General features: G+C 44.8%; 1 long non-coding RNA gene across 1 annotated transcript; it reads right to left on the bottom strand.

Annotated features, from left to right (window-relative positions):
• Window positions 1-1,259: 1,259 nt before the first annotated feature.
• On the bottom strand, window positions 1,260-12,186 carry LOC139059376 (uncharacterized). Its single transcript, XR_011514118.1, has 3 exons — window positions 11,797-12,186; window positions 4,695-4,914; window positions 1,260-1,472 (listed from the first exon to the last, which is right to left on the bottom strand). It is a non-coding gene; the product is annotated as an uncharacterized lncRNA (long non-coding RNA).
• Window positions 12,187-14,599: the final 2,413 nt, after the last annotated feature.

Genomic DNA, 14,599 nt, shown 5'->3' with positions numbered 1-14,599 from the left:
GATTGGCCTTGATGCTATTGGTCTCTCAACACCCACTCGGACAGTCTTTTGTGCTTTACCATAGCCAATGCTTTGTAGTAGCACATACATGTATAGCATGCTTTACAACCACCATCAGTGTTTCCAAGTTAAACTGAACTCAATATTATCTTTCCTGTTCTGCACACGAGATACGGTAGCAGCAAAAGCAGCACTGAACCAGTTTTACCAGCTCCCACTGCCTAGAAAGGGTAGCAACGCAGTGACATCTTATAATTTACAAAAACAACATGAAATACTGAAATTATAACAATATCAAGAGACAAAACAGATATGAGACAAAAATTTGGCGGGGTACAATAGCTCGTAATTTCGCATCACGATATAGTTGAAATGGTGTTTGAAAAGTACATGTGAACCTAAGCTTATTAAAAATGGGACTACATACTATTTGGGAAATGGATGGAGCAAATCGTGAACCTGACGTCATCACTATTTCACAAGTATTCCATAAGCCACCTATTATTTTCTCGCTGTCGCATATTTTCACCCATTGTCCTCCCACTGTGTACCCCGCCATTCACCCAGCACACATAGGATTAACCCGGCATGCCCAACATTCACCCACTATGTATCCCACTATCCATCCAGCACACCCATCGTTCACCCACCATTTCCATAGGTCAACTAATATGTACCCCACCGTTACATCCCACCACCTACCACTACACCCACCATCTACCCAGTATACCCACAACTGATTCCATCATACCCACAATCATGCCCAACACATTTTCCATCGCGCCCAGCGTGAAATTCATGGTGGACAATGCTGGGATATTCATAGGGCAGTGGTGCCATGCTGCGCAGTAATACAGGAATAAAGATAAGTGCTACCATGTCAGAGTGTTGTGATTCGAATCCGCATAAATACAGGTTCGTCCGGATCAAGTCAGCGTCTTTAGTGAACACTTTCGCATGGATTAGCATGGCAAGCTTTGCAGTTAAAAGACGATCAACAACGACTTCGGAAACAAACTGGCAAACACGGTGAATGGTAATACGAAACAGAACACTGCGCAAGATGGCTTAGCTACAAAACATTCCTCCACAAATGGGAGAAGCTTGAATGCGCCCTTACAAGCGATTGGCATAGAATTTTGTAGTGATTATAGTTCGGCATTTGCGGAAAGGAGCCGAAACGTTGAACTCCGCTATAGTCGAAGAGTGCTGTATAAGGGTAGTAACGACGCAGCACAATATGTAGGCACCCACTGAAGGTCATGGCATCAGCTTTTATTTAAAAGCAGCATATAAATTCTTCATTACAAGACTGTTTTATTTGTTGTTACTCTTGAACCGAGTTGTCTTCGATTATCATGGCGGCTGCTCGGTGTCCCATCATCATAACTGGTGCATTCAGGTTTCCCGCCGGAAGGGAAGGCATCGATGAGGCATCCACAACGCGCAGTTTTTTAACGCCGCCAAGGACCCTGCGAAGCGCGTGCAATGGCACAGAATTAGAAACAGTATATTAAGAATTTCATGTGTGAAGTTGCATCACACTAAATAGAAATAAATCCACTTTAACACCCCCCCCCCCCAATCGAAAGAAAAACTCGTCTTAACAGATATTTGCGATTTCAAGAGTCATTTATTTACTTATTTAATTACCGTTGGCAAATGGGTATAATCCTAATAAATACGGTAGTAGCAGCAATAAGCACAATATAATTCATTTGACAACCACATGACTGACGTAGCATGGATGTTGTTTCTTAGAAGCCAGATTCCGAGCACCACTTCTCCAAACGGTAATGTCCCTAATGGCGACAACACAGTGCGGAAGACTATTTTAATGCATAAATGTACTGGGAGTAAATCAGTCATGAAAACTTTTGGTGTTATAAAATTGAATGCCGACTTTGTGATTCACGAACTTGAAGATGGAATAACTCTTCCAACTTTCCTATTATCCGAATACAGCCAGTTTCAAGCAATTGGTCTAAAAGGGTCGAAAGGACAGTAGCGCTGTATACTTTGTTGAATAAAAAAAAGTCGCAGTTTCACCCGAAAGGCGAAACGTCGATTGCAACAGCAAATTTGTAGATATCTATATAAAGTAAGGATTGTTTCATCGGCCCCTGATACTTGTAAACATTCGCTTACTAAACAAATTACATGCGCGGTGTCACGCGCACACAAGTAAACGTGAAAAAATCTGGCTCGTTGACCGCGGAAACTCGCTGTCAAAACGCTGCAGTGAGGAATCGCAACAGTAGCACTGATCGAATTGACCTTCGTGCGTCTCTCGCTTGAATAGAAACAAAACGTAGAAAGCACAGAGCATACGTTATTTGGGGCGAGCTCCACCACTAGAAAAGCTGGCGCCACCGTCGGCGTGACGTGACATGAGGGATAACCTGGACAAAGCGGCCGCGTCGGCTGCTTCGGAAGCGCCGAAGCAGCCGTGTTGATTGACAGTCAGCTGATGTTGATAGACCACTGTGAGCAGCCTGCAAGATTTTATCGGTGAATACATCTGCCTCACGTTTAATAGCCCTAAATTGCGCAGCTTCACAATTTTTTACAGGTTCAGTATGATTTCGATGATGCTTAACTGCTAGATCAACCGTGAAAGGAAAAAGGGCACGTCAGGCAGACTCGCAAGATAAAATAAAACTCTACAAATCACTTCCAGTAAGAACAACGTCTACTAGATTGTTATACCTCACTGTACACCTTTTCACCATTAGACCTAGGCTATTGGTCAAACGCTTTAGTGCTGCACCCACTTCATATTCATGAAGATTCATGTTTAACATATCCATTTTGTTCGCTTTAGATGTGCTATTGGATACAATTCACAGAACTGTGGTATCATTTTTCATTGCGGAATTACAGAGTTGTAAACTTGACAGTTTCGGTTGGTGAAAAGTTCTTATTTTTGCAAATTTGTATTAAGAAGTTGACGACCTAAATGGAAAATTCGAAACCTACAGTCATCAGATTTTAAGTTTTTCTTTCAAATGCAAGAAACGTCGCCAAACTTGGCGGAGTGGTTGCCGAGAAAAACGAATTCTCCTTTTACATGTATTTAGATAGGAGCACCCGAGCTAAAGCTACCTCTTAAGTCGAGGCACCTTGATCGAGAATTAGCCTTGAAAGGTTCGTTAAACTCACGTTTTTCTTCCTGAAGTATGATTGGAGCAGTCTTATTTTCGTTTATTCACTTTGGTTAAATCATGTCTTGTGAAGCGTGTAACACATTTATGCGCGTAGTAGTGCTCCTGTAAGTTCCGTAAAACTTCCACTTTTCTGCGGGAAATAAGCCCGGCGGAGCTCAGCGAGAATTTGTCTTGCACTTGCTGACTGAGCGGCTGAGTCTCAATTTAGTTCTACCAGACGCACGCTGTGAACAGGAAACTGCTGCATATCCTTCTGTGGAATCTAGACCCTGACCGAGACGTCGAGCGACGTTGGAGAACACTCACATAGTTTCGTGCTAAAGAGAGCTGTGCGAATACAAAGGACTGCCAGCTCTGGGGCCTGCCTCATCCCTCTGGCGAGCGTATGTCGTGCCCTGCCCATCGGTATCTACTTCAGCGCGGGACAGGCTGTTTTGGTTCACTTTGCGCAGCAATCAATGGAACGAATCCCAAACTCCTGGGACACGGCGTGTGCGACCGTCACGCTCAGCAACATTAACAGACCTGTCCGTCGTGTGTGTGCAAGTGTGTGGGTCGTCGCATATTCTCCGCCCTCGCGTGAAGGTGCACGCACGCTGAAAGTTATTTTTTCATTTTTCTTTGGAGCACACCGCTCACCAGTAGCGATTTATGAACATTCTTTTATTAGTTTTTTTTTTGCCACTTCGTCTTCACTGCGGAACCCTCTCCGATGGTCAACCTGCTTGGAGCTTCAAGCAAACGCTGTTAAAGATTGACGCACACTTCCTTTAAGAAGATATAGAAAAGGGACGACCGGGGGGCGTTCGACTCTCGCTTTCTTTTTCTTTTCACCAGTGTGTTTGAGAGGCCCTACATGACGTAATTGAAAAAGGTGTTTTGAGCAGCGTTTCTCTTTAAAGGAACATTCATACATTTCAGTAAAACAACCTTCGTGCACACAGGTGCAAGCTCAGCTCTACGAGGAAACAAAATGAAAATGAAAGAACATTTTTTTTTAATTCAAATGATGCGTTCTTTTGCGGTCCCACTATAAAACAAATAACCTAAATGTTTTAGTAAAGCTGCGATAGAAATAGAGAGAATACCCTTCGCTGTTTTCATATTCCGGCAAGGTTAATTTATGCTGATCTACAGCAACACAGAAACCATTGACCGATATTGATACTTCATAGGTATTCTAGGGTCAAGCTCCGCGGCCATTGAACCATTCGGCACACCATCAGGCAATGCGGTGTATTCGCTCACGGAAGGTGCATTTCATCGTGCACGTTAGGAATAACTTTGCCTGGTGTGAACACGCGCAGGCCAGCACGGTCTAAAAATTGGGAGAGAAACCCAGGGTCTAGGGAATGACGATCCTAGTCAATAACGTAAGCTACCTGTATGAGATCGTGTAGCCATCGCGTGCTTTCACAAGCGGCCTGAAATATCCTGTGTTGCGGAATATAGTGGTAAAGTGAAGGTTAACAGTTAAGGTAACAAAAATTCTGCTCTCACCCTAACTCATCTTGTGCTTGTTCTTACCTGAGTCTGGCATCTAGCACGGCCTGTGGATGCGTCCCCATGGGCGCAGTGCAGCAAGGGTGCCAACCGCTGAGCGACATGTGTTGCACAAAGCAACGGAGGTACGAGTCGCTCCACAACGGTCCTGCCGACTCGCACGCTGGCAGGACAGCGTCGAAAATGGTCACGTTGGCATTCTTCATAGCTTGAGTTTCTAATGTCTGCACGGCAATCTTCGCGCCTGAAAGCATGCGCAAGTAAACACCAAATAACATGAAACACGCCGCCAGAGGCAAGTCGCCGATGTTGGGGCTGACGAAGCGCTACTGTGCACAAATGAAACGCTAACAACGCCATGGACGGTGAAACTCTGGCTGGAGGCACGATGGACGCAGTCGACCAATGACGTCGTATACATGCGTGAGCGTCTAATTTCTGTGCAGTCTGCGATGATTCCAAATATATCACAAGATGGCTGCTAGTTTATTGTTATGTGCTCGTTTTGCTTCCTCCCAGACTAATAAGTGCTACGTTTTTTGTTTCCAGCTTGCGGGCCCCATTTGGAAAAATTCAATAGTGCGCACTGAATGGCTATAAGCAGCGACAATCATCAGGACAGTGCTAGAAACAACGTTGAAATGGTGTGCGTTTCCGTCAGCCACTACAACTCAAAAGCCTATTTTACAAAACCTCAACTATCTTCCAAGAAATCCAAACGCTCACACCCTGCGCGTACAAAATCATATGCAAGCGCTACAAAAGAAACAGAAGATACCGCCACTGACATTTAGATCTAGCCATGCCTCCTTAACTGCATTTCATGGTCGTAATGTAGGAAGGTGGACACTAATAATGTAACAGAGCCATATTACTTCTAGCACTGTACGCAAGTCGTGCGCTGTTTTGCCATGTAGTACGTGAACGTACTGCATGTCATTGACTGGAAGGTGACTTGCCAGTCAGATGCGGTCAAGATCACAGCATTGATACTGTGCAGAACTGCTGGCACACATCTTTCCAAAGAAAACGTGAGTTTTTTTGCTTCGTGGGGCTACGTAAATGGACGCTCTGAAAAGGTGGTCAGCGTCGAACACGACCACAGTCTGCCATTTCAGCTCTGCGAGCACAGTGTCCATAACTCATTAGGATGTCGGTGTCCCCTAAGATCGTTCAACGGCACTACGTTAAAGTAGAAAAAGTATAGTTCTACAGGCGTGGTAGACATGGTCTTTCGCTATTTCTTTCGTCGAGTTTGTTTAGCCAGTAGCCGCTCTTCACGTGCATGGATAGAGAGTGCGTGACATTGTAGAGTCCATCAGGCACATCGTCGATTCTTCATAGTAAGCGGACGTATTTTAAGGCTCGAGAGGCGCGAATAGGCGAAAGAAATCTAGAGGGTGCCGCTTTTCAAGCGACCATGACAAGGATAACCAGGGGCTCTGCGGCACCTGGATAACGTCGTCTTAGTACTATCTGTTGATCTTCCGTGTGGCTGAAGTCCCGTTCACGTGCTGATACATAGTACAGGGTGCAGTGAATTGGTCGCATTTAATTGTCGGTGCGGATGACGGCCTTCGATAAGTACTTGCATTTCGCATGCCGATATATTGTATTATATAGGTTTATATTGGAAAGAGAAAGTTGTGAGTAACGCGTTTTTTTTTTCATATAGCCTACGCGCGCCATTCTGGTGCCGTATTTTAGGCATCGTCACCGTACAGCCAGTCATGCAAAGCGCTACGCTTTTTTCTCATGCCTTCGTTCCACCAACGATGAGAGCGGCACTTCTTTGTGGCAAAATGGTGCCACCATTGCCTGCTGCGACAAGACGAAGGGTGCCTCACATGAACCTTTAGGCGTAGCCGCTCGCAATCACCCCTTGCAGGAGCTGTGATCACGTCAGCCGCGGTGATATCGCGGGCTGAACTCGGCAGCTGACGCCGACGACGAGCGCAGCCCTCCCAACCTCAACCCCCCCCCCCCCCCCCCCCCCCAAAGTTGGAAGCGCTGATGAGATCGCCCACGCGGTGGCGGATGCGAGTGCCGAGGCCGTCGGCAACTGAGCGCAGGCACAGGCCGTTTCCCTTCCCCTCTTCCTCTACTTCCCTTCTCGCGCGCTCTTCTTTCATCTACCGCTGCGTTCCGCGTTCTCTTTTATCTTTCACCTGTGCTTGTTTGCTCGGTCACGAGTTATAATACCGCCAAAGCACGCCGACGCTCACCGCAGGAGCGTGGGCTTAAGAGGGTAGTGTCATCAGACATGTAGTGTGATCAGACTTGTGGTGTGATCCGGTTAGGTCATGACTTGCGACACTTGTGTAGATAGTTTCATCAGCCTGACGAAAGTGGCACCAATGTAACGAAGCCCTGGTGCACAAAATACGCGGTGTGGCTTTTGGCCTGAGGTTCCGTTGCGAGGAGCGGCCCTTTCAGCACTTCGGGGACAATCATGTGGAGACGGGCTGTTGCCGACGAAGTAGCTTGGCGTGGCAAGTTGCCGATGCATTCAAACCATCTTTCGCAAGTGGAGCGTCTTGTGCATGTACACTGCTTCAAAATCTGTGACTTCGGGCAGTTGCGGGTCAGACGAATGGAAACATGTTCTTTGCCGTCCAGTATAGGGTACTGCAATATTACTGTTCATCATGTTATCATAGACGCGGTGGAACAGCTTTGCATTTCTTCCACGATCAGAGTGACGAAATTATTAATGAGGTTTTGAACATGAAAGTCCCGTAAGCATTATGAAGGGTGAGCAGTAAGGCTTTTGCTCGTTCCTTTCGAAGAATGCAGACTAAACGTTGCTAATAACCGGGTCCTGGATATATTGCTTATTGTCAAATCATTTTATGCCATCCATGATCGATGCGGCGTACCGTATCACCAGGGGTGAGAATTTGGTGCGTTGGTTTCACTGGCTTCACTGGGTGCTTTATCTATTGAAGTACGTTGTAGCTTCTTAAGCTGCGTCTACGGCAGGAGCATTGAGATGGTGGCTCTTGGCGGGCGTACGTAAGAGCTTATTTTTGTACTGCAGCACTTTTATAACGATGGTTACACCCTAGTGCCCCTGTGCGCATATAAGCACTTTGTGACAGGTTGGAATTTCTATTGTATGTCAATGTTCAAGTTTCAAGTTTTATTGCTTCATTCATAGGTGGTACATATATGCAGTAGAAGTTATACAGAAAGAGGTCCCACAGTTATAAACTGCAGCGGGACCTCTTGTTCTTAGTTACATAATAATACATAAATAAAAAGGCGTCAGTTGCGGTTACAAACAAAGAATGAATTACACAATTTCTACAGTGTTAAAGTAATATAACCTATGGCAACACATCACAACAAAAAATAAATTACATCAATAAGCAACATAAACATGCTTCAAAGAAATAGATACAGTTTACAGGGTATTAATATAAGCTCTCAGTGAACGTTGGTATGATGATAATGTAGGTGAGGATTTCACGTGAGTAGGTAAATTATTCCACATTTTCACACTAGCAAAACCAACAGTTAGTTTGCCATAGTTGCTGCGCGATTTTGGAAGTAAAAGGTTATTTTGTAAAGAGAACCTGGTAGTGTTAGGATTAGCAAGACTATTCCTGCCAATGACATAATGTAATTGTGGGTTATGAAGAAGGCGGTAAATAACGATGCTGTGATTGTACCAGATTATTTTATTTATTGTCAGGATACGTAACTCAGTGAAGATGGGGGTAACATGAGCGTTATAAGGAGCTGAAGCGATGATACGGACAGCGTTATTTTGGATGTGCTGCAAGGGAGCTATATGACAGCGATATGTAAGACCCCAAGAACTGATGCAGTAATTTAAGTGGCTATAAATGAAGGCATAATACAGTGTCAGGAGAGTGTGCTTTTGAAAGTACTGTCTGGCCTTTAAAAGCACTCTGATTCCATAGGCAGCTTTCTTTTTTATGAAGTTGACATGCAAATTAAATTTTAGAAAGGAGTCTAATTGAACACCTAAAAATGAGCACTCATTAGATGGAAATATTGGGTGAGAAGCTATGTACAGTGGTAGAAGGTTATGTCGAGGTTTACTGTGTGAACTAAAAACCACAAACTTTGTTTTCTGAGGGTTAATTAGCAATTTATTTTTTTACACCAACTACTGACATTAGTTCATCATTTAAAAGCTCAGTTAGCGTAAAGATGTCGTTATGTGAGGCGTAAATAGTGGTGTCGTCCGCGTACAAAAGACATTCTGTAGAAGTTAGGCAGTTTGGGAAATCATTAATGAAGATTAGAAATAAGAGGGGACCGAGTATGGACCCCTGTGGAACGCCAGTGTTAATTATTTTTGTGTCAGACAGCACTCCTGAAATGCAAACCTGTTGCTGTCTGTCGTATAGATAGCTGCGCAGTAGTTCCAAAGATGGACCTGTTATGCCATATGCGCCGAGTTTAGTAAAGCGAATGTTGTGGTTAATGGAATCGAATGCTTTCGAGTAGTCGATAAATACAGATCCTACGAATCTGCCCCCATCAATTTCCGCTTTGATCTTGTCAGTGAGGGTGATTAAAGCTAGGTTAGTAGAATATCCAGCACGAAAACCAAACTGTCTTGGTGTTAATAATTGGAACTTATCCAAGTAATTAGATAGGCGCTGTACTAATAGTTTTTCTATTACTTTACTGAAGCACGGCAAGATGGATATGGGCCTGTAGTTTGCTAGTAAGGTGACGTCTCCTTTTTTGTGCACAGGAATTATTTTTGACTTTTTCAAGTCACTAGGAAAAATGGCAGTTTTAAAGATTAAATTGACAACGTGACTGCAAGCTTCACATATGCTGTCAACAATTTCTTTGATATGATACGAGCATATGGAATCTAAACCAGGACTGCAATTTTTAAGATTCATAATTGTTGCTCGAACTTCACTGGGTGTAGTTGGGAAGAGATAAAATGATTGTTGTGTCAAGCGTGGCGTGTGAGTGTCATTACCCCCAGGGATATCAGGCACAGTACCAAAAAAGTTGTTGAATGCGCATGCAATATCTTCAGGGTTTGTAAGTGTGCAGTCTTTTTCTTGTATTTTCGTTATTCTATTCCTAGTAGTATTCTTATTCAGAAACGCATTAAGTATCTGCCATTGTTTCCGGGAATCGTTCCCGGTTTCATTTATTACATTTTCATAGTAAGTTTTCTTTGCTTGTTTTAGTAGATTTGTCAGTAAGGCGCAAAACTTCTTGTACCGAAACTTAAGAGATTGGTTAAATGGTTTTTTTTTGCATTTACGATACAGCTTTTCTTTCCTGCGCATGCTCTTCAACAATCCTGGTGAAAGCCAAGGGTTTGATGGGGAGGCAAAATGTTTACGGCACTTAACTATTGTTGTTGCTGAGGATATACAAGTTTTAATTGTGCCAGATAACTCAGTATAAGAGGCTTCAGCGTCATTTAATGATGTTACGCGCGACCAATCTGAACTGTTAACTAGCTCTATGAAATGTTCTTTGTCAAACCTGGGTTTAGTGTACAGAGTTTCGATGGCGTGATTAAGACGTGGAAAACAGAGCTCAATCGGAAAGTGGTCGGTTATGTTGCTTAGTACGATAAAAGCCTTAGGGGGATAAATCAGGTTTGTTAGTGCATGATCGATGAGAGTAGTCGAGTTAGAGATGCACCTAGTGGGTAGTTGTAACAATGACTCGATACCGTATCCATGACAGATGCTAATGTATTCTCTGCTGTAAGCGCAGTTCTCATCCAGAAGATTGATGTTTATGTCTCCCATGATAACCATGTTCTTGTTTTCATTCGAAAGAGTGTGAAAAATTTTATCTAGAGCGCAGCAAAACGTGTTTATACTAGAGCTGGGTGATCGGTAGATGCAGCCAAATACAGTGCTTTTTTCACCGGTACTGAAACATGAATTATTGATTTCGATCCATACTGCTTCGCAATCGGGCATACTAAGATTTAAATCTAGCAGGCGTTTATACTCTATATCTTGTGAAATAAAGATTGCGGAACCGCCGTGATGGGATGACACGCGATGACAATATTCCGGAGTGTATGATGGAAATGAAAACAAATTCTTATCGCTATCGCTTAACCATGTCTCTGTTACACAAACCAGTGAAAACGAAATATTGATCGATGATAACAGCAGGTGAAACTCGTCATAGTGTTTTTTTAGACTTCTTGCATTGAAATGGATAGCTGAGCAGCTGGGATTTGACAACAACGATGCCAGTTCGTTTGATTCAACGTAAGCCATGTTGGAAAAAGTGAGGTGCTATTACGCATGGTTAGTGAAAATCGCGAGATCTGCCTCGTTTCGAATTCGAAAAACCCTGCTGTCTGTGTTCTTCCGTGCCTTGATTAGGCAGTCATCAGTCCATAGGAACTGCCAGCGATTTTCTTTTTTCAAAGATAGAGCTTTCGAAAATATCTTTTTGTTTTCTTGTGTCAGATGGTCGTTGACGTAAATCGGCTTAGACTCAGTTCCATGAAAGCCTATGTCGCGAGTCTGTAGACGCGCCTTCCGCGCCTTGCTTACGAACTCTGCTTTCTTTGCCCTCGAGGTGAACCTTGCAATTAAATTTTTCGTGCTTGAGACAGATGGCACTCGATGGGCAATTTCGATGTCGTCTCTCGATACCGGGCAGTCAATTTTACTTCCAACAGCCTGAAGAATCGCCACACAGTCTTCGCCTTGAGTGCAGGGTACACCCTTTAGTTCAACATTATTTTTGCGTGAGTATTGCTCTAGCTCACTTACTTTCTGTTCCAAGGCTGCGTTTCTAGTTGTAAGTGCCAAGTTCGTAATCTTCAGTTTCTCGTTCTCAGACCTCAGTTCCTCAACAGTTTCATTTAAGTAAGCCAGGCTCCCCTGAAATTCCTCCAAGTCTTTCTTGAAGTTACCAACAAACGTTTCTGGTTCAGTGGCCATCTTCAATTTAACGCTCGCCAGAACTTGTTGAGCCACCGTAGCCAGTTTTCCCTGCAGAACGCTTTCTAGCGCATCAAGGCGCTTCGCGAGTTCAGCATTTGAGGGCATGACGGATACAAAGCACCGAGACAAAAACTGTAACAGTGGCAGCGGTTGCGATATGCAAAAGTTAGAGAAAAATGGAAACCAAAGCCCACCTGTGTAGGGAATAGCAGATGCTTATTAGCACGAATGCCAGAGGCTCCCTCGTGCACGCTCGCAACTGCTGCCACTAGTGTCGATGATCTGGGCGTGTTGCGTATATATAGGCTCAGAAGTCGACGGTGCTGCCGCTGACGGAAGTGACGGTGCCTCACTGCACAGAGGTTGGCGATCAAGCCTGAGTCCGCTGGGCCATGCGCAGAAGCAAACTTCAGGTCGGTGATCTGGCCCGAGTCCTCTGGACCATGTGCAGAAGCAAACCGCAGGACGCAGTATCGCCGGATCCGCGCGCCTTGTGATATCTGTGTAGGGAATAGCAGATGCTTATTAGCACGAATGCCAGAGGCTCCCTCGTGCACGCTCGCAACTGCTGCCACTAGTGTCGATGATCTGGGCGTGTTGCGTATATATAGGCTCAGAAGTCGACGGTGCTGCCGCTGACGGAACTGACGGTGCCTCACTGCGCAGAGGTTGGCGATCAAGCCTGAGTCCGCTGGGCCATGCGCAGAAGCAAACTTCAGGTCGGTGATCTGGCCAGAGTCCTCTGGACCATGTGCAGAAGCAAACCGCAGGACGCAGTATCGCCGGATCCGCGCGCCTTGTGATATCTGTGTAGGGAATAGCAGATGCTTATTAGCACGAATGCCAGAGGCTCCCTCGTGCACGCTCGCAACTGCTGCCACTAGTGTTGCACCCTATTATATGCTGCTGGAGGCACAGGCGTCTTCAATTCACTTTCTGTGTGGCTATTTTTTCAGGAAAGCCATGGAACGACAGAACTTAAATGAAATAGAAATAATTTTACTTAGTAAATATTTCTGATGAGAACTTACTATTCACAGGGTCAATTTACAATTGAACAAAGGTTGTTCACAGGAAAGCATAAGGTGTCTCGGGAGGTCAATATACTGCAAGCTATCACCACTCTGGTTAAAGAGCGGCAGTCATGGCACACCAAGACACTGACACCAGGTTTCAGTTTTCTCAACTGAACCTTTATAGGACTAACGAGGGAGTGAATAAATGTTTCGCTGTAACGTAGGGCACCCTAATATTGTGTTGATTTCATGTTACATAAAGAAGCGTTCACATTGGCATGCTTGTTGCGCATTGGCAAGCACAGAATATCAATATGAACGAGATCGATAGGCAGTTCCCGGACCGGTTACAGGGCAACCACGTTATTTTGACGGTATTAAAATCTTCTGACAGCAAATTTACTTAACAGCTTTCGAAAGCTACGGGTGGTCACCTGCAACGTTGTTGGAACAGCCAAATTAAATGTTGTGCTAATTTATAGGAAATCACTTTTGTTTGCTTTGGAAACAAATAACACTCCTTCCTTGACAGCTGTTTCTTACTTGACTGGCTGACAAGAGGAGAAAAGTGCGCCAAGCAGCGGAGTAAGTTTCGGTGGGTCCGAGCTAGCACAGTAAAACAATGTAAGCGGATGAGCTCGGCTGTGCCAGATTCCGTAATCCCCCCTTCCCATTCCTTAGCTTGTCGTATATGGTGGAAAATCACTGTTGCGTGCCGCGGAGGGTTAGAAATGCTGCTCAAACGAATCCTCAGCAATGAGTTGGCATACAGATGTCGTATACGTGGCGAATGGGTTCGAAAATATTATACTCTTATGCAAAATTACTTCCTACACGTAGAGAAATCTATTTGTACCGGTACCTATGAGGAGGCAATGCCATAACGAACGGTGGGCAGCCATGTTTTGTTCTTCTAAAAAGGGGGCATGTTCCGTCTTAAAAAAAAGTTTTCTGTTGTCATAATAATGTATTTTTACTGCGTACACGCCACATTGATGCGGTGAGGTTTTTTTTTTTGGGGGGGGGGGGGGGGGTCTCGCTATGTGGCGTGACAGACAGGTGAAATGGATGCAACTCAAGAAAGCTTTATAGAGGGAAAATCAGACATCCACCCTTTCGTAGCGAATGCTACAAAGGAAACCCATACGGGTTCCTTTAAAGAAAAGGCTCAGAGCTGTATAAAAATTCGTCCTGGTCTAGGACTCGAAGCCTGGACCACCGCCTTCCCGGGGCAGCTGCACTAGCGTCTGAGCTTACCAGGCCACTACCAGATGGCTGGGCGAAGTCGAATGTGTCGACAGCACTAAGCAAAGGCAAGAGTTTGACGAAACCGCAAGGTGGAGAGAAGTAATTAATAGAGGGAAAATCAGACATCCACCCGTTCGTAGCGATAGCTACAAGGGAAATCCATAGTGGTTCCTCGAATGAAAAGCCTCACAGCTGAAGAAAAATTAATCCTGGTCCGGTGCACGAGAGCCTAAGAATCTGTGCCCTTTCTTGTGCTTCTGCAATCTCTTTCAGGGTATTGTGAATACCCAACTGCAGGAGTCGTTTGGTGCGTGTAGTTGCGTAGTCCGAGCACGCTCTTGATCCCCCTCCTTATCATTGCATTTAGCTTGTCTCGCTCGGCCCTCTTCCAGACGTGCATGGCCGCTACGTACGTAAAATGGCACAAACAGAAAGCGTGGACTAGCCTTAACAGATTCTCTTCGCTCAGGCCTCTCCTTCTGTTAGCTAACCGCCTGATTAGACCGATGACGCTATCCGTCTTTTTTGCTAATTTTTGAATGGTGATGTTATTCGAGCCCGCCCCTTCGAGTGTCATTCCCAAGATTCGAATGGACGCTACTTTGGTAATGGGATCTCCGCAATTTGTGTAGAGATTAATGTCAATTTCAGAGGGGGGTTTCCAGTTCTGTGGCTTGCGGCCCTTTCTACTCGGGCTGTAGAGAAGGAGCTCCGATTTCTTTGGGGAGCACCG

This window comes from Dermacentor albipictus, chromosome 1 (assembly GCF_038994185.2).
Source record: "Dermacentor albipictus isolate Rhodes 1998 colony chromosome 1, USDA_Dalb.pri_finalv2, whole genome shotgun sequence".
Taxonomy (NCBI): Eukaryota; Metazoa; Arthropoda; class Arachnida; order Ixodida; family Ixodidae; genus Dermacentor; species Dermacentor albipictus.
Note: the sequence above shows the minus strand (reverse complement) of the source record. Positions and strands in the feature narration are given on the sequence as shown.